General features: G+C 37.1%; 1 non-coding gene across 1 annotated transcript; it reads left to right on the top strand.

Annotated features, from left to right (window-relative positions):
- Nucleotides 1-244: 244 nt before the first annotated feature.
- On the top strand, nt 245-350 carry LOC138811499 (U6 spliceosomal RNA). Its single transcript, XR_011367423.1, has one exon. It is a non-coding gene; the product is annotated as a U6 spliceosomal RNA (small nuclear RNA).
- Nucleotides 351-23,215: the final 22,865 nt, after the last annotated feature.

The raw sequence follows: 23,215 nt of genomic DNA, 5'->3' as shown, positions 1-23,215 counted from the left end.
AATCAGTTGCACTTTATATATAAAAAATGTTTTGTGCGGGCTCGGAAGTTGGCTCAGTTGTAGAGCGCTTGGCTTGCATGCCTGAGGCCCTGGGTTCTATTTCTCAGCACCGCATGAACAAAAAGCCAAAAGTGGTGCTGTGGCTCAAGTGGTAGAGCGCTGGCCTTGAGCTGAAGAGCTGAGGGACAGTGCCCAAGCCCAGAGTTCAGGCTCCATGACCGGACCCCAAAAAATAAAATGTTTTGTGCTCAATTCGGCAGCACATACACTAAAATTGGAACATTACAGAGAAGATTACCATGGCCTTGTGCAAGGTTGACACCTAAATTCGTGAAGTGTTCCAGATGCTGGAGAGGATGTGGCCACAAGGAACCCTACTGCATTCTTGGTGAGAGTGTCAACTTTGGAAAGTATGGAGGGTCCTCAAAAGACTCCATAAAAAGCTCCACTATGACCCAGCAATCCCACTTTTGGGGATTTAACCAAATGTTCACAAATAAACTACCATCACAACTATGTTTACTGCAGCATTATTTACAATAGCTAAGATACGGAACCCACCCCGATGGCCCTCAGTAGATGAATGGATGAAGGAAAATGTGGTATATGTACACAATGGAATTCTATGCCTCCATCAGAAACAATTACATCGCCCAATTTTTTAGGAATTGGAAAGACTTAGAAAAAAAAATTCATTAAGTGAAGTAAGCTAAGTCCAAAGAAACATACGTCCCATGGTTTCCATTATTTTCAATAACTAATTTATGTCTGGGATAAGCAGAAAAGGTCAAAAGCCATGTGCATATGACCAGATAAGATGATATTAAGGGAAATGAACCCCAAGATAGGGAAACAAGTAGTTTTATCTCTATTGTTTCTAACGTACTTATAATGTGCAATGGGATATTTTTTGTTTCTTTGTATGTTCCTCTCCCACACTATAACCCCTGTTTTCACTGTATTTGAAGTTGGTGCCCCTACATCCTATGTATATGTTTCTTTAATTTGGGGAGGGGAAGGGAAATAAAAATACTTAAATAGGGATACAGGTTGACCAATTGTAACAATGAGATGCACAAGACATTCTGTTGAAAAATGAACTTTACAATTTAGGCCGGGGAAGGGGGGGTGTATTTGTGGAGGTGGGAGGGTAGGGATGATGGGGGAAAAATAAAGGAGGAGGTAACAATGCCTGTTAGGAATTGTACTCATTATTTGCTCATGTAAATGTGACCCCTCTGTAAAGTATTTTTACAATTAAAATATGTATACAAATTTTCCGAGATGGAATAGTTATTTCCTCTATTTTATCCATATAATATCATTAACAAAGAAATTAGTGTAGAACACTGATATGATGTTATTTTGATTAAATGTGTGGGTGTGTCTGTGGGTGTGTGCGCACGCACCTACACGTGCACACACACCGATGCTTGTGTATTAGCATGCTCAGAGTGAAATCAGTGCTTCAAGGTATTGCTAGGCCTTCTCTCCCTAGATTGGTGAGCACTATATGAGCTACATCTCCATTCCAGGCTGTTTGCTAGTTCATTATAAGTTTTGAAAAATAATTTCATGAATTTATTTAGCCCTGATTGGCTTCCAACTATTATCCACAGATCTCAGGCTACTGAGTAGATATCTACAGTAGATAGGATTACAAGAGTGACCAGCCAGCACAAGGCTTTCAGAATAATTTTAAAAGTAGGAGAAAATTTACTTCTCAGGGGCGTGTTTTATCATCTCCTACTATTAAAGCATTTTGGAGTGAATATATGTGAACTTATTTCGTTTTGGGATTCTTAAAAGACAGTAAGTGAAGCTATTTAAAATTTTAGTACTTTTTAAAAAAGGCTATTGGAGCTGAGTGACAGAAGAAATTTGACTATCTTTGGACCTCAATTTATAAGTTCAGTTCTGTTCGGGATAACCCAATGTCACCAACACAGTCTGTGTTGAATATAAACTGTAACAGAAAACAATCTCCATGGGCAGTAATTGTTATGCTATTTTTTCTTGGACAACATGAATATTGAATTGAGAGTGTAAGAGAATGGGGGTTTTACCTACCTTTTTTATATTGTTGAAAGACTTTTGGAAACATTAACTTATTTCCTTGCTCACTGTTTGTCTTTGGACCATTCACTTAGTGCCTTTAGTTACAATTTTTCCCAACACTAGAATGATAATAATATTAGCATTATCGCAAATGTTACCTTAAGAATTGAGAAAAATAAAACTTGTGAAATACTTAATATAAATTTCTATGAATGAGCGTTGAGTTTAGCCAGCAGTTTTTTAAATACTAAATAGAATGCAATAAGTATTACAGAAACCATTACAGGTAGTGAGTAACCAGAAGTAATGTTATCTATTGACCATGCTCTGTTTCTAAGGAAGCTAGTTGGATAACTTCTCATGCTGTAAATCAAACTGGTTATCTTATGTCTTGGTAGTATAAAAATTTCAGGGACAGAATAATGAAGGAATGTTGTAGACTGAGGTGAAGTCCATACGAAAATGTGAAAACTAATAAAACGTAAAAGTATCTGAAAAGTATATTGTGTTTTACTTCGTTTAAGTTACATTGCAAAAATAGGGAATACCTAGAAGAATGAATTCTCTTTTTGGTATTATATCATAGGTCCTTACGAGGATGAACTCTTTCCTCATTCTTGTAGAGGCAATATCAAATGAGAGGAACTGTATTTTTTTGTTTGCTTCTTTACATTTATTCTTCAATTTGAAATCTGAACTACATGAGACAGAAAGAATCTAAGGGAAATTATACACGCAGGCTTTGGAAGAACAATCATCTTAAAATAAATAAAATACATATAGTCTTATAGAAGGTCTAACTATATTGAGTTATATAGTCTCAAGTGTAAACAGAAAATGATTTAAGCAATTTATCATGTTATTGAAAAATGAAAAATGTGAGTAATTGCTTAATTTTTTTCTTTCTAAAACCTTGAATTAATTATTGATTTTGTATAGAGAGATTAAAGATGAGATTAACAAGAAATGATTAAAAATGGACAAAAGTTCTGAATAGACATGTTTTCCAATAGCCTGAAAATGGCCAGTGTCTTTACAAAATTATGTTTAATACCACTTCTATGCTGGCTTAATGCTTTCTGAACAGAAGTCATTAGAGAAATTAATATGATACTACTTCATAACTATTATACTCATTAAAAAATCAGAGGAACCTCGTGTGGTGGTTAAGGCTTGTAATTCCAAGCATTGGAGAGGTTGGAGTAAGGGGATTTGAGTCTAAGGCCAGTCTAGGGTACTACACATAGTAAAAACCTGCCCTTTCAAAAAACTCAGAAGGTAATAATGTTGGTGAGAGTGTAGAAAAAAGGAAATTTTCTACACTCTTGGTCAACATACAGGTTAGTATTCTCATTGTAGAAAGTAGTATGCAATTTTCTAAGAAATGCAAACTTGAAATATCATCTTATCCACCGATCATGTGATTATTTCTCTATGGATAACTGATAAATATATCTGTGGTTCATTATTATTCACATTATTCACAACAACAGCCAAGATAAAAATCGAAGTTAAGTGTTCAAGTACAGAATAATAAAGCAACTGTGGTGCATGCACAAATATATTTTTCTGTTTCATACTTAAAATAGCAAGAGACTTCTCCCATTAGCCACAACTTACAATAACCTGAAAGATGTATTCAAATCAAGAAAAATATTGTCTTGTGATCTTTGTAAAACAACAACAACAACAACAACAACACACGCACACACACACACACACAAACACACACACACACACACACACACACACACACACACCAATCTCAAACATTTAGAGATAATTTTTTTAAAAAGTAAAGCAAAGTGGAATTGCTGGGGCATTTAGGTCACAGTGTAGAAGATAGTAGATATACAGGATGACCAAGTATAGAGTTGTAATGTACAACATGAGGATACAGGGGACAACACTGGCCTTACATAGGAATGATGATAACTAAGTAGGAGTTGTTCTTCCTCATAGGGGTTGCTCTTTCAGTTGTTCTTCCTTCAGTAATGGATAAAATGAACATAATTCTTTAAGTATAACGGCCTGTTGCCCCATTTGTCAGGAAATGAAAAGACCTGAAAAAAATTATATTAAGTGAAATAACCTAGGCACAAAGAAACATAGATCCCATGGTTTCCTTTATTTATAACAACTAATATATATCTGAGACAAGCAGAAATGGTCAGATAAGTTGATGTTAGGCGAAAAGTTCACCAAGATAAGAACTCTTTTTTTTAAATCTTTCTTGCTATTGTTTCTAACATATTTATAAAATATTTCTGTGTTGCTTTGTATGTCTCTCCCCCACGGTATAACCCCTGTTTGCACTGTATTTGATGTAGGTATAATTTGTGGAGGGGAAGGAAAAAATTGTTTAAATAGGGATAAAGGTGGACCCATTGCAACAATGAGATGTATAAGATGTTATGTCAAAAAACGAACTTTACAGCTTTGGCACAGGGTAGGGGGATTTATAGGAAGGGATGGCAAGGGGAAACAAAAGAGGAATCAACAATGCTTGATAAGAAATGTACTCATTACCTTGCCTATGTAATTGTAACCCTTCTGTACAATATTTTCACAATAAAAAAAATTAAGTAGATACATTATATTAAACCTGATAACAGTGCCTACATACTTCACTTTATTGGTTAAATAAATGTTAGGCCTCCTCAAAAAAAGGAAACAATAACAAGCAATATAGCAATAATATATGCTCAACATAGAACAAAATGTCAAATTAAAATACATGAAATTTTCCTTGATGTAACTTAATTATTACAAATAAGAGAAACCTTGAGACCTATGTTCCTTTAAGTCTGGCTTACTTCAGTTAATATGATTTGTTCCAAGATCTTCCATTTCCTTACAGATAAGGTGGTATCATTGTTTCTGATGGAAGCATAGTATTCCATGTATGTGTATTTGTGTATGTGTGTGTGTGTGCGTGTCTGTGTGTGTGTGTGTGTGTGTGTGTGTGTGTGTGTGTCACATTTTCTTGTTCCATTCATCTATTGAGAGGCATATGAGTTGATTCCATATCTTAGCTATGGTAAATAATACTGTGATAAACATAATTGTGCTGGTAGCTTCAGTGTGGTCTTGTTTGTGGTCACATGGTTAAATGCCCAGAAGTGGGAATATTGGGTAAAAAGGGGAACATTATTGTGCACATCACGTATAACCTTATTAGATGAGCAGAATAACTCAATAGCTATGTACTATAACCATATAAGGTGATTCTAAATGAAATGAACTCCAGGATATATTCTTTATTGTTGTTGTTATGAATGTATTACATGATTTCTTTTCATCCTTTTGTGTTTTACCCACCAATGGTTTATCCCCTGTAGTCATTGTATTTGATTTTGATACCCTGGGTATTATAACTAGGGAACTAGGGAACTAGGGAAACGAAAGGGAAAAAAATAAAATGGTGAGACAAAGGACAAAGGGGGATCCTATGCAACAATGGTACTCATAAGACAATATGTTGGAAATGATATTGGGGGGGTTGTTGTGAATGAAGAAGGAGAGACATTGGAGAAGGGGTAAAAAAGTTAGAAAAGAAATGAATTGATTACCTTACTTATGTAACTATACCCCTCTGTACATTACCTGGACAATAAAATTTAAATTAAAATAAAGTATATGAGAGCAGCAATACAGGAGATGGGAGTGGGGGAGGTACTGTAGTATAGTAGAGTAGAACAGCTGTGGAGAGCAGTAATTTGACTTTACCATAGGAAGTAATAAACTACCATACAGATTTACAGCCTAATGTCAGTCACTGAAAAGGGAAAACAAAATGCACAATCAGCAAAGCAATATAGATAAAATAGAAAACTGAAAAATTAAGGTGAAGAAATGACTTGAACCAACAATAACAAATGACACAATTAGAAAACAAATAAGCTGGTAAGTATAAAAAATATTACCCATAATTCTATTAAATGTTATTTACATCACAATTTGTTAGAAATATAATTCAAATCACAGTTTAATAGCATATCATTTTCATAGTAGGTTATTTATCATTGATTTCTTAATATTCAATGTTAAATATATAATTTTAATTTCAGCACCTATAGAAAAGAAGAAAGTGAAACTAATTTTAATAATATATTTTATGAATTGTAAAATTGACAAGCATTAGAATTTTAACAAATAATATGTCATTATTGTTTCATTTCTGTGAATTAATGTAATAATTCAAAGTGTATTCTAAACTTAGCAATCATCTTAACATCAAATAATAAATTATTGCACATGACTCTTGGTATTAGGTGGAACGGTTCAGAATTGTGGTAAAAATTCACCACACTATACATGAGAGTATGTCTCCTCTCATCTAGCTTATATTCTAGAAATTTGATTTCTACATGCATGTTAAATTCTTGTCTAGGTGAGAGCTATACAATTATATGCAATTATAGACATGAGGAGTATTTCAGATGGTACTTAAAAGTCATATTCATTAATTAAATTTTTATTATTTTGTACTAAATAAATATTTATAGAGAGACTGAATTTCTGAGTAAATGATGGTGTATCTGTGCCAGATTATACGTATTAAGGCTTATTTTATATTTCTGACATTGTTTCTAAAGTTGGATTTAATTTTCCAAAAGAGGATAAGTGTATTACATTGGATATATGAAAGTAAACTTAGTGTTTATTCCATAAATCCTTTGCCACTTATCTAATCCCAATATAAATTATCCATGTGTTTGAAGTACTGAAAATAACAACAGATATAAGCCATATAAATCCATCTGTAGTAGACAAGTATTTTCAAGTAAAAGAGGATAGTTGATCCTCTTTTACATTACAGAATATTCTTGGGAAAATGTGCTCCAGGCTGGCCACAACTGCAGAATATTATGGTTTGATCTATCATAAGAGAAGGAAGGAAGGGGAACCTTCTTTCCAAAATTTTGTTCCCAGGGATGTGATCTGTTTTATGGTGGTGAGTTGGAAATGAACATTTTTCACAGTCAACCTTGAAAAGCCATCTTGATAGACCATTTCTGTAAGTGGTTACAGATGATTATTCCTGGATTTCCAAGGATGCCAGATTGCCTCATTTTGAGACAATTAAAACAGGAATTTAGTCAGCTGTTTTTGTATGTTTAGGAGAAAAACCCATTGACTCTAGGCCAGCAGGTCACTGGGGCCCAGAGATGCTAATACATTGAAGAGTAATCCTAGACCTCTAAAAACAAAAAAACAAACAAACAAAAAAAAACAACTCCAGTATTCACTGCCAGTCAAGGCTGCTATCACAGCCTACATGAAGTCAGGCAAAAAACAGAAGCTGAGAGTAATTTCGATGATAAATAAAATATTTGTGATGAGGCAGACTGAAATGAGACTCCAGAGAGAGGGTCAGAAAGACTGATCAGACTAAAATTGGTCAAAAAAAGATTGGAAAATAGTATTCCTTGTAGAACACATAAATCATAGAAGTCCTGTGCTTGTAAGAAGAGAGCAGACCACATTCCTTTTTTTGAGAAATGCACATTTTCTTTAACATCAGCTTAATGAATTTTCAATGGAAATCTTTGAAGGCCAATTGCTGAAGAAAAGAAAATATCATCACTCTGTTAGGAGTTCTAATATCACATTAGGAAGTAATAAAGCACAGATTTGTAATAAAAAGTGAAAAAAATTATTCCAAATGAGGGTTTCATTTGTTTTGAGGTAAATGTTCTTGATTTAGGTGCTAGCAATTACCATACAATTGATTCAGTCCCATAGCTGAGTTGATATTGACTACAGTATTCTCACATGAAAGAAAAGAGAAAATTTACAAATGTCTGATGAAATGAGTCAAGGATGAAGTGTTCTAATAGTGATATCTGAGGTTTAGACACAGGTGAAGAGGTGGATTTTCTTTTATAAAAGTCTCTCATTTTTAGGCTGGTGCCAGTGCCTCACAGTTGTAATCCTTTCTACTAAGGAAGCTGAGATCTGAGGACTGCTGTTCAAAGCCAGCCTGGGCTGGAAAGTCCCTCAGACTCTCAGCTCTATTTAACCACCAGAAAAACAGAAACTGTGGCTCAAGAGGTAGAGCCCTTACCTTGAGTTGAAGAGGTCAGGGACAGTGCCCAAGCCCAGATTTCAAGCCCCTAAAACAACAACAACAACAAATCACCCTTTTCTTGGACTGCTTACATCTTTTCCTAACATTCAATAAAGAAGCCATTTTATCACCCACTACATTTAAGTCATATCCTAGCTGCTGCAAATAGAATGATTTGGTATCTTATGTCAAAAGATACATATTTAGGTCTGGGAAGGTGGTTCAGTGGTAGAGGGCTTGCCTTATATGCATGAGGTCCTGGGTTTGATTACTGAGTACTGCATAAGTAAAAAGAAAAAAGCTGGAAGTGGCGCTTTGGCTCAAGTAGTAGAGTGCTAGCCTTGAGCTGAAGTGCTGAGGGACAGCGCTCAGGCCCAGAGTTCAGGCCCCATGACCAGACGCCCCCCCAAAAAAAAAGGTTCCTATTTGGGGAAAAAATACCAGCAGTGGTAACTTGTTTTCCAGTCCTTGAACTCTGGGTCGGGTCCCTGAACATAGTTATGCTGGTAGCTTTCATGTGAGCTTGCTTGTTATTTATTGGATTACTGCCCAAGACAGGAATTACTGGGTCTTAAGGGAAATCTATGTTTAGTCTTTTGAGGAACGTCCGTACTGCATTCCACGGTGGATGAACAAGTTTAATTTCCCACCAACAGTGTAATAGAGTTCCCATTTGGCTACATCCCTGTCAGCATTCACTATTGTTAGTTTTCTTGATAATCGCCATTCTATCTGGGGCAGTGTAGAATCTGTCATGTACTTGTAGATTCGTAGGCACCTTCTAGCAACCATAAAAGAATGAATCTATGAAAACTATATTGCTCTGAGTGTGCATACCTTTCTTTTAGTATAATTTTCCCAAACCTTTCATTTTCCTTAAGACTGGTGAAAAGTCATCCTTTCTGATGGGTGAATAGAATTCCATTGTGTGTATGTGTGTGTGTGTGTGTGTGTGTGTGTGTGTGTGTGTGTGTGTGTGTGTGTGTGTGTGTGTAAAATGACAATAGGCCTATGAGTTCATTTCTAATCCTTTGGTTTCATCTGTAATTTTGTAATTTCTTATTACATTCAGATTGCTTTCTCTACTGCATTGAAGCATATTGTTGGGATTTTGATGGGTATTGTATTGTCAATTGTTTGGGGGCAGTATTGCAGTTTTCACAATGTTAATTGTTAATTCTTCCAACCAGGAGCATTGAAAGACTTTCCATTTCCTTGAATCTCCTTAAATTTCCTATTTTAAATTTATTAATTCCTAGTTTTGTTGTTGTTTTGTTTTGTATAGATTTGTTATGATTTTGAGGCTAATACATATGAGGTTTTTTTGGATTTCAGTGTGGATCTTCCCATTGTTAGTAAAACAGAAAAACTACTGATTCTTGTGGGTTTTATACTCTGCTACATTCCTAAGGTTAGCACCACCTTTACTAACGTGGGGGGAAGGAGCTATAGTGTCCTTTAAATATAGGATCATTTCATCTGTAAATACTGATAGTTTTACTTCTTCCCTATTTGGATCCCCTTTATGTTTTTCTCTTGCCTATTGCTCTTGCTAGAAAGTCCACTACTATGTTGAAGAATAGTAGAGATAGTGGACATCCTTTTCTCATTCCGGATTTTAATGTCTTCATGCTTCCACCATTAGGTACACGCTTATTATCTCTTTGTCATATACATACTTTGTATTATATTTAAGAAAGCTCCATGCATTCCTAGCTTCTCAGACCTTTAATCATAAAGGGGTATTGGAGCTTTTTAAAAGCTTTTTCTACATCCATATAGATGATCATGTGGTTCTTTCCCTGCTTCTACTGATGGCGTGTTTTATGTTTATTGACAAGTATATTGAATCCAATTGTATCCTAGGATGAATACTGTTTGATCATAGCATATAATTTTTTTGTTAGTTGCTAAAATTGGTTGGTGAGAAATTTATTGAGAAGTTTGCATCAATGCTTATCAAGGAGTTTGGTTCATAGTTCTTTTTCTTTGACGAGTCCCCATCAATTTTGGAAAGAGTATAATTCTTTTTTTTTGGAAGGGGTGGTCTGGTCGTGGGCCTGAACTCTGGGCCTGTGTGCTGTCCCTCAGCTCTTCAGCTCAAGGCTAGTGCTCTACCACTTGAGCCACAGCGCCACATCCGGCTTTTTTTCTTTTTGCTAATGTGGTGCACATTACATAGCACCCTATTTGTTAAGACTCCACACACAGCCCGTTGAAAAGCTGAGTACAAAGCACCCTTTGTAAATCACTCATTTTATAGCACCCTTTGAAGAACTCAGTGCATAGAAGAATTTTGTAAGTTTTAGCACATACCACACTATGGCAGGACTCAGCACATACCACACTGTGGAAGCAATCAGCACCCAGCACCATTTGAAGGACAATACAGAGCACCCTGTGTAAAGGACTCAGCACACAGCACTCAAAAATCTCACCTCATCACTCTCTTCTCAAGGGCTCAGCACATAGCAGGACCCTTTTAGATGAATTAGCACACCACAACTTTTGAAGGACTCAGCATACAGTACATTGTGTAATGGACTCAGAACACAGCACCCTTTGAAAAACTCAGCACGGCCCACTCTTCTCTGAGATTCAGCATATAGCACTCTATGGGATGACTCAGCAAACAGCACATTTTTGAGGACTCAGCACAAAACCCCCATGTGGGAAGGATGCAGCAAATAGAGCCCTTTGAAGGACTCAGCACATAGCTGTATGTAACAGGTCCAGATTTCATTAGAATTGGGATGCTTTCTTCAGTATCCCCATTCTTCAGAAACACTTCACAAATCCTACCAGCTCACATTTAACCAACCTGTGTTTTATGGGGGAGAGTCAGCTCGGGGTCTTGAACTCAAAGTTTGGGGGCCCTGTCCCTGAGCTCTTTGGTTTCATGCTAGAGCTCTACCACTTGAAGGCACAGCTCCAATTTTGGTTTTTTTGGGGTTGTTCTTTGACAGGTCTTATGGTGATAATGAAGGCCAAGTTGGGGTGTCTGGGGGCAAAGGCTCTTAGCTCAGCCTGGAACTGACCTCTCTCTTCCTTGTGCCCCATGCTTCCCATGGGCCTCCTGGAGCTCTCTTGGCCTAGGGTGGAACAGACCTGCTCTGGCATCAGCACTCAGGGTGAACAAAAGTCAGCTTGGCCCTGGTCACTTCTCAAATTGAACTCTAGAGGACAATGGCACGGGGCAGCATATCCCGCATCTGGCCACCAGGGGGAAGGAGTGGCCCACCATAGGGATAGTACATGTGATTTGTGTTTACTCTTGCTTCCCTGGGGTCTCCATCTTGCTTCCAAGTCACCCTGGAGAGGAAAATCCTTGAGACACTTACCTACAATTAACAATAGAAAACAAGTGGGGCTGTGGCTCAAGTGGCAGAGCAGTAGCATTGAGCAAGAAAACTCAGGGATAGAGCCTAGGCCATGAGTTCACACACACACACACACACACACACACACACACACGCACGCACACACACACACACCACATGCATGCAAAATCAGAGATTTCTACACTGCAATCTTTGGTATTCTCTACTTTTTCCCCACTAAGCCTGGTGGCTGCTGGCCTAGGTGTCTGATGCATATACCACCACCTGGCATCTTTAATTTTGGGGAACAGAATGGGTAGAAGGTCATCCTTCTCTGATCCCAGCTCCTTGTTTGAGTCATGGTCTATCCAGGCCCGTTGGGGCTTCTTCCCAAAATCACCAAGATGCCTTCAAAAGTTATCACATACTGGGCACTGGTGGCTCATGCCTGGCATCCTAGCTACTCAGGAAGCTGAGATTTGGAGGATCACGGTGCCAAGCCAGCCTGGGCAGAAAGTGTGTGAGACTCTTATCCTTGATGAACCATCAGAAAACAAAAGTGGTCCTGTGGCTGAAGTGGTAGAGTACCAGCCTCGAGAATAAGAGCTCAGGGAGAGTGTTCATGGCCAACAAAAAGGAGATGTTGGCTTTAGGATTGGCTTTGGACAAATATAATTGGAATTTTCAAGTGCTCCAGGACAAAGCAGTTCCTCCTTTAGTCCCGTGCTGGTCCATCTTGTCTCACCCCCTGGCCTTGTCCATGCTTTGGGTCAGCATGGCTCTGGATGGAAGGGAGGGCTCCAAGGAGGAAGATCCCAAAGCAATCACCCAACCTTTTTCTGCCATGCTCACCCTGCTGCTTCTGCTCTTTGCCATAGACCTTCTTCCTGGAATCCATCCATGAGGTCATCACTGGCAACATAGTGGTGAGTGGTGTGTCTGGCCTAACTCTGGGCAGTCAGAGGTGGAAGTAGGTTTGGGATTAGGAGCTTCCACCCTGGTGTGGGCTGAGCCTAGGGTTGACCTTTATTTCATCCTGAGCCTTGCTGTGGTGGGAAGACAGTGTAGACTCCACATTGAGTCAGGTAAGATTGGAATCTGGAGGACCTCTTGTGTGGGGAAGGATGTGGGGCTCAGGGGGCCACTGTTGTTGATACTCCTCTCTCGGGACTCCCCTCTGCTTCCCTCATCCCTCAATGGTAGAAGAGAAACTTCAACTAAGAGTGTCGGAATTGGGGGCGGGGAATTATTTTGGTGTGAAGCAGAAGTGCTTCATATTCATCCTAGCCCCTACTTACTATTTATCTGAGGAATGGCCATATGGGTTTGGGAGGAGTGAATCATCCTAGCTGAGAATGTGGCTCAGTGGTAGAGTGGTCGCCTAGCATGACTGAAGCCCTGGGCTTGATTCCACACAGAAAAAGCTGGAAGGGGAAGTGGGGTTCAACTGGTCGAGCATCAGCATTGATCAAAAAGAGCTCAGGGACAGTGGCCAGGCCCTTAGTTCAAGCCCCAGGACTGGAAGAACAAATCTTCATTTGAGGCTTCTTTCCCCTTTGAAAACAATTTATTCTTTGTGATAAGCATAACATGGGTCTCTTCCCTGGTCACCAATGGGCCATTAGATGTCCCTTGAGATTGGGGCGCCTCCCAGCAGCCTCTGCCTTACCTGACCCCCAGTTTAACCTTCCCATCACCCAGCAGATGGAGGCCTGAGAGAAGGCCACCTGACCACCTACTTCTGGTGGCCTCCAAGGCTTTTGAGAGTCAGTATGTCTCATGAGGAGTCATTATCTGCATCAGTCTACCAAATAAAGGGAATGAGCACTCCTCACCTGAGCTGTGGGCAGATCTGTATCTAGGGCATCTGCAGCAGGATGTGCTCCTTGGGGGAGTCCTCTATGGTGATGAGAACCCTGATCTATCCTCTGGCAGTTTCCACGCTGTCTTCAAGTTGCAATTCTTCAAAACATTTCGGCTCCTCCCTAATTTCACCTCCACAGGCACTGATGCATCTGAAGCAGCATTGGTGGTTGGGGGCTCAGCCGGTGCTGGCATCTCGAGCCTGCTGTCCATACTTTCCTCTGTGAGGATCGACAGCAGCTCCTGCAGTACTTTTCTCTTCTCCATCTTCTCCTGGGATATCCAGCAAACACACTCAGCTTTTTCCCAAAACAGCTCATTCAGGACCAACATCTGCTCTTTACACGCCACGAGGGACTCCTCAATAGTTTGGATGTGTGCTGACAGCTGGTTGCATCGATGGTGGAGCTAACTTGCTGGATTCTGGAAGTCCACCTCATCAGGCAGGTTGTGGATGAAGCAGATTTTCTTCTTGGATGCCCACATGTCCTGCTTCCCATCCCCATGAATGCTGTGGTGGCAGCTCATGGGGCGGGAGGCTGTAGCTCCAGCTCAGTCTGGCACTGAGCTGCCAGGTGGGCCAGGTTCCTGCTGCTGGCCCACTGCTCCTGTGGTATGATTTCCCCGCTGTGGATCTCAGGCTCAGTATGTTAACAGAGCCTAATCCATCTACCAGGCAACATGGAATGTGGGCGTAACCACAATTCTTGTATCCCGTGGTCAGAAAGAATCATGAAATAATGGGGGTGTGGCAGAATCCTGTGATGAAGGCAGACTGGGCAGAGTTAAGATGACAGTGGCTCCCCCAGCCCCTTTCCCAGGGAACTCTGTACAATTCAGTTGGGGACAAGACGGTGACCTGCTTGAGCTGGATGGCTGCACAGATTGTTGTGTATGTCCGTTTGTTGCCAGTCTTGGACCTTGAACTCAGGATCTGGCACAGTCCCTGAGCTGCTTTTGCTCAAGGCTAGCCCTCTACCACTGGAGCCACACGAATCTACTTCTGGCTTTGTTGGCATTGAAGTTGGACAAGGGTCTCAAGGACTTCCTGGCTTAGAGTGACTTTGACCATGATCCTCCTATCACAGCCTTGTAAGTATCAAGGAGGAGCCACTGGTGCCTGCCTCATCATTGGTTTTGCTGATGTTCTTGGACACACCTGTGAGTTCCCTATCCTCAGGTTTAAGTGGTGGGAGCTGGAGCCCACAGTTGGAAGCCTGGATCTGCCACTTCCAAATGGCCTGAGATCCTAAGAAACTCATTCCTATCCATATGAATACCAATGGAATGTGATGTATATCATGATTGAATGGGCAGTTCTTGCATGATTCTAGGATAAAATTCTACACAATTGTATTCTAGGACACTGATTGATTTTAATTAATTCTTTATACAGCATTTAAACCATCATATTCATTAAATGGAGGCAGAATGAAATACTGAAGAATTGGGGGTCACATAGTATAGAGATGCCATTTTTTCTGCCCGGACTTTCTTTACTTAATTGCTATATACCATTTTCTGAATGTACTTTGGTATATGCAACTAGAATATATTATACTTGATCTGGAAATCAATTATTCAAACTGTTTTTTTATCAAATATGCTTAGAGCAAAATAAAGAGGTAAATCCAAATTATGTATATTTGAAGATAATGCTTGGTTAGTCCTCTTCTCACATTACCAATTCCCTTCTTGAAAATAATACACATTGTAAGGAAATGCGTAGAATGTTTTAGAGAAATAGGTTGACTTTAAACCAGAGTTACTCTATGCTGCATTTTGTTTACTTTATATCTAGAAAAGCTAAATTCTTATCTTATCATTTTCCTTAGGCTTTATATTCAGGTTTCATCTCTGATGGGTGACAGATAAAGTTATAAACATTTTTTTTTTTTTTTTGTCGGTAGTGGGGCTTGAACTCTGGGCCTGGGCGTTGTCCCTCAGCTCTTCTACTCAAAGCGAGCGCTCTACCACTTAAGCTACAGCGCCACTTCCATAAACATTTTTTAACATTTGTTAAATTTAGGCTGAGGAACCTAGGTACAATTATGCTCATGCAGATAGGCCTCATCAGTCATGAGATCATGATACCAAAATGTTAACCAATGCTTACTGGTGTCATGCTTATGAGATTTTGTGTATTATAAACAGTGGTTATTACCATTTGTTTTGCAATCAACATCATTTCATGGGTTAGAAAATGATGTGAGACATTATACTCAGAAATATATTGAAGGAGGAATCCAAAATAAGTTACCAAGATGTACACTTAATGCAATGTTTTACAAATGCAAGCTAAAGGAAATAATTTATGAAAAAGTCGACATTTACAATAAATACAGAATCAGTATGACTGATTTTTCTTTTATCCCAGTTGCAATACGGCTTGCATGACGACTTTTCTGGTTATATGTTTAGTTAGGTCTTGATATTTAGTTGAAGTTCTGTTTTTTTCATATATTCATTTGTCAGATCAAAGAGGAAATTAATTCCATGCCAGAGTCAAGATCGATAATAATGTTACAATTTTATCCTGCTACTTTGCCAAAGTTTCAAATGAGCTTGAGTATCTTGGGTCTTTTTTGGATCTAACTAAATATGTGTGCAATTTTTTCAGTAGTAGAAAGATTTTTTGACCACCATTTATTAAACTATTATTTCCAGAATCAACTACTCTCTTTCCATGAGATTTTTTTGGGGGGCGTTCCGGTCATGGGGCCTGAACTCTGGGCCTGGGCGCTGTCTCTCAGATCTTCAGCTCAAGGCTAGTGCTCTACCACTTCCGGCTTCTTTATTTTTGCTTATGTGGTGCTGAGGAATCAAAACCAGGGCCTTATGCATGCAAGGCAAGCCCTCTACCACTGAGCCACCTTCCCAGCCCTTTTCATGAGATTTTTAATGTCATTTATATCATGGGTTGATGTTTTCCTTTAGATAACCCACATTCTGTCTTCTACAAAGTGTAATTTGGAGTAGTTTAAAATTATGTACAGTCAGGTACACTGCTCAGATTCTATTATTTGCATATTTTGTTCTTGTTAAATCAGTAGGATTTATGTCTCAATATGGATACTATTACTATTACTATTTCTGAATTTTTTAAGATATCATGATTTTTGTTATTTTATTCTCTTAAATATGTGCAGATCTCACTCCCCTTACAGTCATATTTCTTTTAAACAATTTGATCCATTCAAGGGATTTGCTATATTAGGTTCATATAGATGAATTTAATTACAAATGAACACAACCGTATTTCTGAGACACAGTTATCTTTATGTTTCTAGTCAAGGGCAACATGTATATGAGGGTTTTGTGCTTAAAAATAACATCACAACATGGTTTTGTTCCTGGGGGAGTTCTAGTTTGTTGGTTGTTTTTCCAGCTGTGGTGACTTCAACAGATGTGTGCATTTTATTTCAGTTGTTTTATGTCTATATTTTGTTTCATAGAAGAGAAAGTACACAAAGAATCAGTGATTTAGAACTTTTCGAAATAGATTTCTAAGAGAGATACTTGAAGTTTTGTGACATCTGGGACCAGATAGGTCTTGTTAGTTGAGGGGGTAGTTGAATAACAGAGACATTGTTTGACGTGATTTGAATTCTTCCTCTTATTGCCTCACTATTTCAAATAGTATTACTTCAAAGTCTTTAGTGGAAAGAAAATAATTTTGTCTGTATGAACTCAGAATTTTGGCTTTAATTGGGACACACTACACATTTATAATTGATTTTAACTCTAAAATCTTCTTTCCTTCTTTTAAAATCACAGATGTGAATTTATAATGCTAACATAGCATCTACTAATTTATATGAAATAGTCCAAACTATTTTCACTTCACACTATATGTAATATAGACTGTAATAATAGTCAGCAATATAGTATGTAATAACTGACTTTGGGGAAAGTCAATTACAGTAGACTTTGTGAGATACTGAGTAATAGTAAAACTTATATTTGATTCTATTAAAAAGTTCACAGTTACATCTAAAAATAACTCATCGTTATAAACTAATGATAAAAAGTAAGATTGTTTATTGGAAAAACCAGAAGTTTCAATAAGCTTGCTTTTTAAACATTGACTTGGATCTGGGCTTTGGTGGCTCATGCCTATAATCCTAATTACTCAGGAGTCTGAGATCAAGGATAGTGGTTCAAAGCCAGCCTGGGCAGAAACGTCTGTGAGACTCTTATCTCCAATAACCCACATGAAAACTAGAAACAGCTCTGTGGCTCAAGTGGTACAGTGGTATCAATGAGCTGAAGAGCTCATTGAAATCTGCGACCAGGCCCAGAATTCAAGCCCCACCACCACCAAAAAAAATTGACATGGATTTTTGCTTTATTATTTCATGATTTTTTATTGTGAAAATACAGAGGGGTTACAATTACATGAGCAAGGTAATGATTACATTTCTTATCAAACATTGTTTCCCTCTCCTTTGTTTCCCCTTACAATTCCTTCCCATCTTCCCCCCAAAGCAACCCAGGCGCCAAAGTTGTAAAGTTCATTTTCTGACATAACTTGTTGTATATCTGATTTTTGCATGGGACTACCTATATCCCTATTTAAACAAATTGTTTTTCCCTTCCCCTCCACAAATTATACCAACATCAAATACAGTGAAAACAAGGGTTATGTCTTGGGGAAGGAACATACAAAGCAACAAAGAAATCATCTTATAAATATGCTAAAAACAATAGCAAGAGAAAAAAAAACATTTGAGTCCTTATCTTTGGCTTCGTTTTGCCTAACATCAACTTATCTGATCATTTCTGCTTGTCCAAGACATATACTAGTAATTGTGAATAAGGGAAACCATGAGACTTATATTTCTTTGGGTCTGGCTTACTTCAATTAATATAATTTTTTCCAAGTCTTTCAATTTCCGAAAACAAATGGGGCAATTTCATTCTTTCTGATGGAGGCATAGAATTCCATTGTGTATATATACCACATTTTCCTGATCCATTCATCTACAGAGGGGCATCTGGGTGGGTTCCATATCTTAGCTAGGGTAAGTAAAGCTGCAATAAACATAGTCGTGCTGCTAGATTTAGTGTGGTCTTGTTTGTGAACATTTGGGTAAATGCCAAAAGTGGGATTGCTGGGTCATAGGGGAGATCTATGTGGAGTCTTTTGAGGAACTTCCATAATAATGTCCTAAGTGGTTGAACAAGTTTACACTCCCATCAAGAATGCAGAAATGTTCCCTTCTGTCCACATCCCCTCCAGCATCTGCTGTTATTAGAGTTCTTGATTATAGCCATTCTAACTGGGGTGAGGTGGTATCTCAATGTTGTTTTGATTTGCATTACTTTTATGTCTAGAGAGGTTGAGCATTTCTTCATATGTCTGTTGGCGATCCTTCTTTCCTCTTCAGAGAAATTTCTCTTTAAGTCTTTAGCCCATTTATTTATTGGGCAGTTGTTTCTTTGAAAATTTGTTGTTGTGGAACTTAATTTTTTGAGTTCCAGTTATATTTTAGATATGAGACCCTTGTCTGTTGTATGGCTAGTGAAGATCTTCTCCCAATCCGTGGGCTTTCTATTGATTTTGCTAGCTATGTCCTTTGCCATGCAGAAGCTCTACAATTTCATGTAATCCCATTTTTCCAACCTTTCTTTGATGTGTTGTGTTTCTGGCACTCTATTAAGGAAATTTTGGCCTGTGCCAAGGAGACCTAGGGTTGCTCCTATTCCATCCTGTAATGTTTTCAGAATGTCTGTTTGACTCCGAGGTCTTGTTCCATTTGGAGTTGATTCTGGTGCAGAGTGATATATAAGGATCTAGCTTTAGTTTTCTACGCAAATCTTTGCTTTACTGTTATTTTAATTATGTGGTAGAAGAAAGTGGAAGTACATTTGTGTTAAGGGTGCAATTTTCAAATACAATTTTGAATCAACTTGATATAATGTAACTGTTATCAATTTTAGAAGTTAAATCAATGAATGTCACACATTCCCACAGAACTACAATTGAAAACAAAAGACATAATTGTTTTCCTAAAACTGGTAATGGAACCACAAATTACTTCCACTTTACAATTCATACTTTATATGACTTTAATTAGCAGACGTCCATGACTAAAAGTTAATATATTAATTGTATACCATAAAAAGCAAAGTGATTATAGCTAAGAATAGATATTTCATCATAGCCAAAAGATAAGGTTTTGAGCAGTCTCACTAAAGAGAAATGTTACAAACAGAAACTATTGGATATGATATAGCTTGATCATTACACAAGATATAAATGAATGGGATTACCACTACATACTTCATAAATGTGTAAAAATAATTCTGTAGTAGGTGCCAGTGGTTCATACTTGTAATCCTAGCTACTTAGGATTCGGAGAGCTATGAATCATGGTTCAAAATCACCCTAGGCAGGAAAGTCCATGAGACACTTATCTCCAATGAGCCAACAAAGTGGTAGAGCACTAGCTTTGAGCTGAACAGTTGAGAGAAAGCGTCCAGGCACAGATTTCAAGCCCCACAACCGCCAAAAATAAAAATAAACAGGTAAAATAAATATTTTGACATAAATGTTAAAATATATATTCTAAAACTCTTTAAATCTTCACTAGGTACAATAGTTTACATAAATGTAGGGAAGTGTTTTCTGGTCTTAGTTGTCATTGAATCAATTGTGTAAATCACACATTTCTCACTCAATTCATAGTTATGTTTATATACTTATATGTCATAAGTATAATTAACAGATAAGTGAAGCCAGTGCTGTTTATGGAATCTATCTTGGCTTTCTAACATTAACCCTTCTTCCCTAAAATTTATATGCCCTACAACCTTGCCAGAGGTTTCATTTACAATAAAGTTACTCATCTCATTGAAACAGAAAAGTATAAGCCATAATCATTGTTTGGAACAACTGTCACATTTTCATGCATTTCACTTAGTTTAAGAACCATGCCAGTAATAGCAAAATGTCTTCTGAGCTATTCAATCTCTTAAGTGATGAAAATCTTTAATTGTACGCCTATTTTTTTTTTTTACTAACATCCTATTCCTTACGAAGATCTTTTTGTGAAAATCTGTGTTCCTGATTAGAGGATGGAACAAAGGCAATAATGAAAATAGCCAAGGAAAATATTTGAAATATTTTAAAAAGCAATAACAAACACTCTTGTTTTCACTGGTTTCAATGAAAATGTACATTAAAGTATCACGTTTTTGTTATCATTTAAACTTCAATTAGCAATGTAGAAGGGAACAGAAAACTTTGTTTGAAGACAGCTTTACTTTGAACAATTCAACATAAGCATCATGGATTTATTTTGTTTTTCTGTGTAGTTGCCAAAATAATAGAGAGCAATGCCCAAAGGCAGGAAAACACCTAAGCCAAAGCAATAAACTTTTGCCTATAAAATAATTGTGAGTGTCGGACTCTCAAAATCATGCTTGCAAAGAGGAAAAGTGTATTTGCTTTAGTGGGAACATTAAAAAATATTAAAATCCTTTATTAATATTTTGCATATCTTGACTAGGATTTCTCTTGTTGGAGAAGAGGAAAGGTATGAAAAAGATCGAGATTGTTTGACTATAGCAACACAAGTAGCCTTGGTTACTCGTAGTATCATTCTTTTTTACATTTAGAAGCATTATTTGTTGCTGGGTTATAAGCTGAAAACCTGTAAGTATTAATAAAGAGTCATTTTCTTTGAGAGGAAAGTTGTTGTGTAAACAAACCTAAAATATCAAAGACAGAATAGTGGAAACTATTTTCTAGCTATATCACAATCTGTAGGTGTAGATTTTGTTTCCCATTGTTCCAAGGGACCCATTTTTGTTATCTTCTTTTTCACCATCTAGTCATCTTATAACATCCTATACCATTCTGGGATTGTTGTATCTTTACTGGATTCTCTAACTTCTGTTGGAAAGTTAGGAAGGATAGAAAATTTTACTTTATTTTTTATTACTTTAGAAACTATAACTCAAAATGACATAAATTTCATTTCCATATTCTTACCTTAGCTTTCTACATAACTGTAGAACTTAGTGATCCCCAAATGTGAAAATAAAGATAGGGAGCTCTTTTTTAGATATTATTTAGACCTTCAAGACTTCATTAATGCAAGGCCTTTAGTAGTTTGTACATCATATATGTATACAAAGCCAGTAGTAACTTTTTCTTATTCTCAGAAACTAGGACATATGGTGTCCCTATAGTTGCATCAGTAAAAGGCTGTAGTTGACTTGGTTTACTCTATCAAATCTGTCAAATTTCGACAAGTTAAGTGGCTTGTATAATCCGTATTTATCATTTTAGTTCTAAAGGACAGAAATCTAAAAGAAGTCTCACTAGATAAAAATCGAGCCACCGACAGAGGTGAAATACTTTTTAGATGATTCTAGTGGAAACGGCATTTACTTCCTGTTCTGCTTTCCAGAAACTTCAGAATCTGGGTTGTTGTCTTTTGCTTTATCTTCTAATGTAGCATCTTTATATCTTTCTGAGGGTTCTTACCCTAATCATGTCCCTTTCCCAATACAGCTGGGACTTTTAAGTACCCATTTGAATATACTTCCCCCATCTGATAATTATTCAAATTTGCACTCCTTGGGTAATGAAAGGTGATTATTTTAGAAACTTGTATATATATATATATATATATATATATATATATATATATATATATATATATATATATATATATATATATATATATATATAGAGAGAGAGAGAGAGAGAGAGAGAGAGAGAGAGAGAGAGAGAGAGAGAGAGAGAGAGAGAGAGAGATACATATGTATGAAATGAAAATCTACATTTGAGGAATTCCACATTTGGGGATGATATTTTGGGAAGGTATTTCACTGTCTACCACAATAAGTGTGTAGCATTCTTTCTACTATAAAATGTTATCTTTTCATTAAATTTGAACAACATATTTCTTCTATGAAATATAACTAAAAAAATTTAGTCCCTGAAAGCAATTAATCTTGGTTAACGTATTTTCATGTACTAGAAGCCCTAAATCCCAGAGATCAGCTACTGAAGCAGTGCTGGCACTGGCACTTTTTATACATTCTGTTTAAAGTCTTCTGTTTTCAACAGCATTTGACAGCTATTATTTTGGAATTATGGTTAATATTTTTTTGACAGCGATTTTTAAAGTCTATACCACCCAATACTGGTTCTCTTTTTCTAACTTTTTGTGTCATCTATTTCTGAAACACAGTTATTTGAATTACATAAACTGCTTATTGAAGTTGAATCAGTGTGGAGAGGAAAAGAAGAAAAAAGATGTCTCTATGTGTATGTCACGTTAAAAATGTACCTAACAGCTATTTATCTTTTCATTTATTTTTCATTATGTTTAGTTTCTGATAAAATTTAGCCTCTCAACTTACAAAATGTTAATGCAGTCTTATTTCATGCCTGCTAAAAGCAAACAACAAATTACTATTTATTTAAAAATTATTTTTAAATTTTTTTTAAAAATTACTATTTATTAAAAAAACTATTTTAAAAAATTAGCCAAGGCAAATGGCTTATTAGATATTTAGAGTCATGATCTCACACTATGGTGGAAGCCAGACAGGGAAAAAATCATATTTTTATTCTTCTTTGAGGTACTCTGATTTACTTCACCTATTTCTGAAAGAATGAAATTCTGGCTTTGAAGCCTTTTGCTTGATATCTACAATGTGCTATTCTTATTTTATTAATAGGAGAATTTGGAGAAAGGATGAGAATTCACAGTAGAAAAAGAAGAGGAAATGAGAAGGAGAAATCTAGATATTTTGTTCTTCTTCATCTCAATGACAAGGTCTGGATAATGATTATGGATATTAGATACAGTGGTCTATAGTGATTAAACACATGTATAGAAAAAGCTAAACCCACAAGTGATCACATGGAGAATGCTTA

The sequence above is a fragment of the Dipodomys merriami genome, unplaced genomic scaffold, assembly GCF_024711535.1.
Source record: "Dipodomys merriami isolate MVZ:Mamm:240054 unplaced genomic scaffold, mDipMer1.0.p SCAF_531, whole genome shotgun sequence".
NCBI lineage: Eukaryota > Metazoa > Chordata > Mammalia > Rodentia > Heteromyidae > Dipodomys > Dipodomys merriami.
The sequence above is the reverse complement of the archived record's forward strand: the minus strand, read 5'-3'. Positions and strand labels throughout refer to the sequence as shown.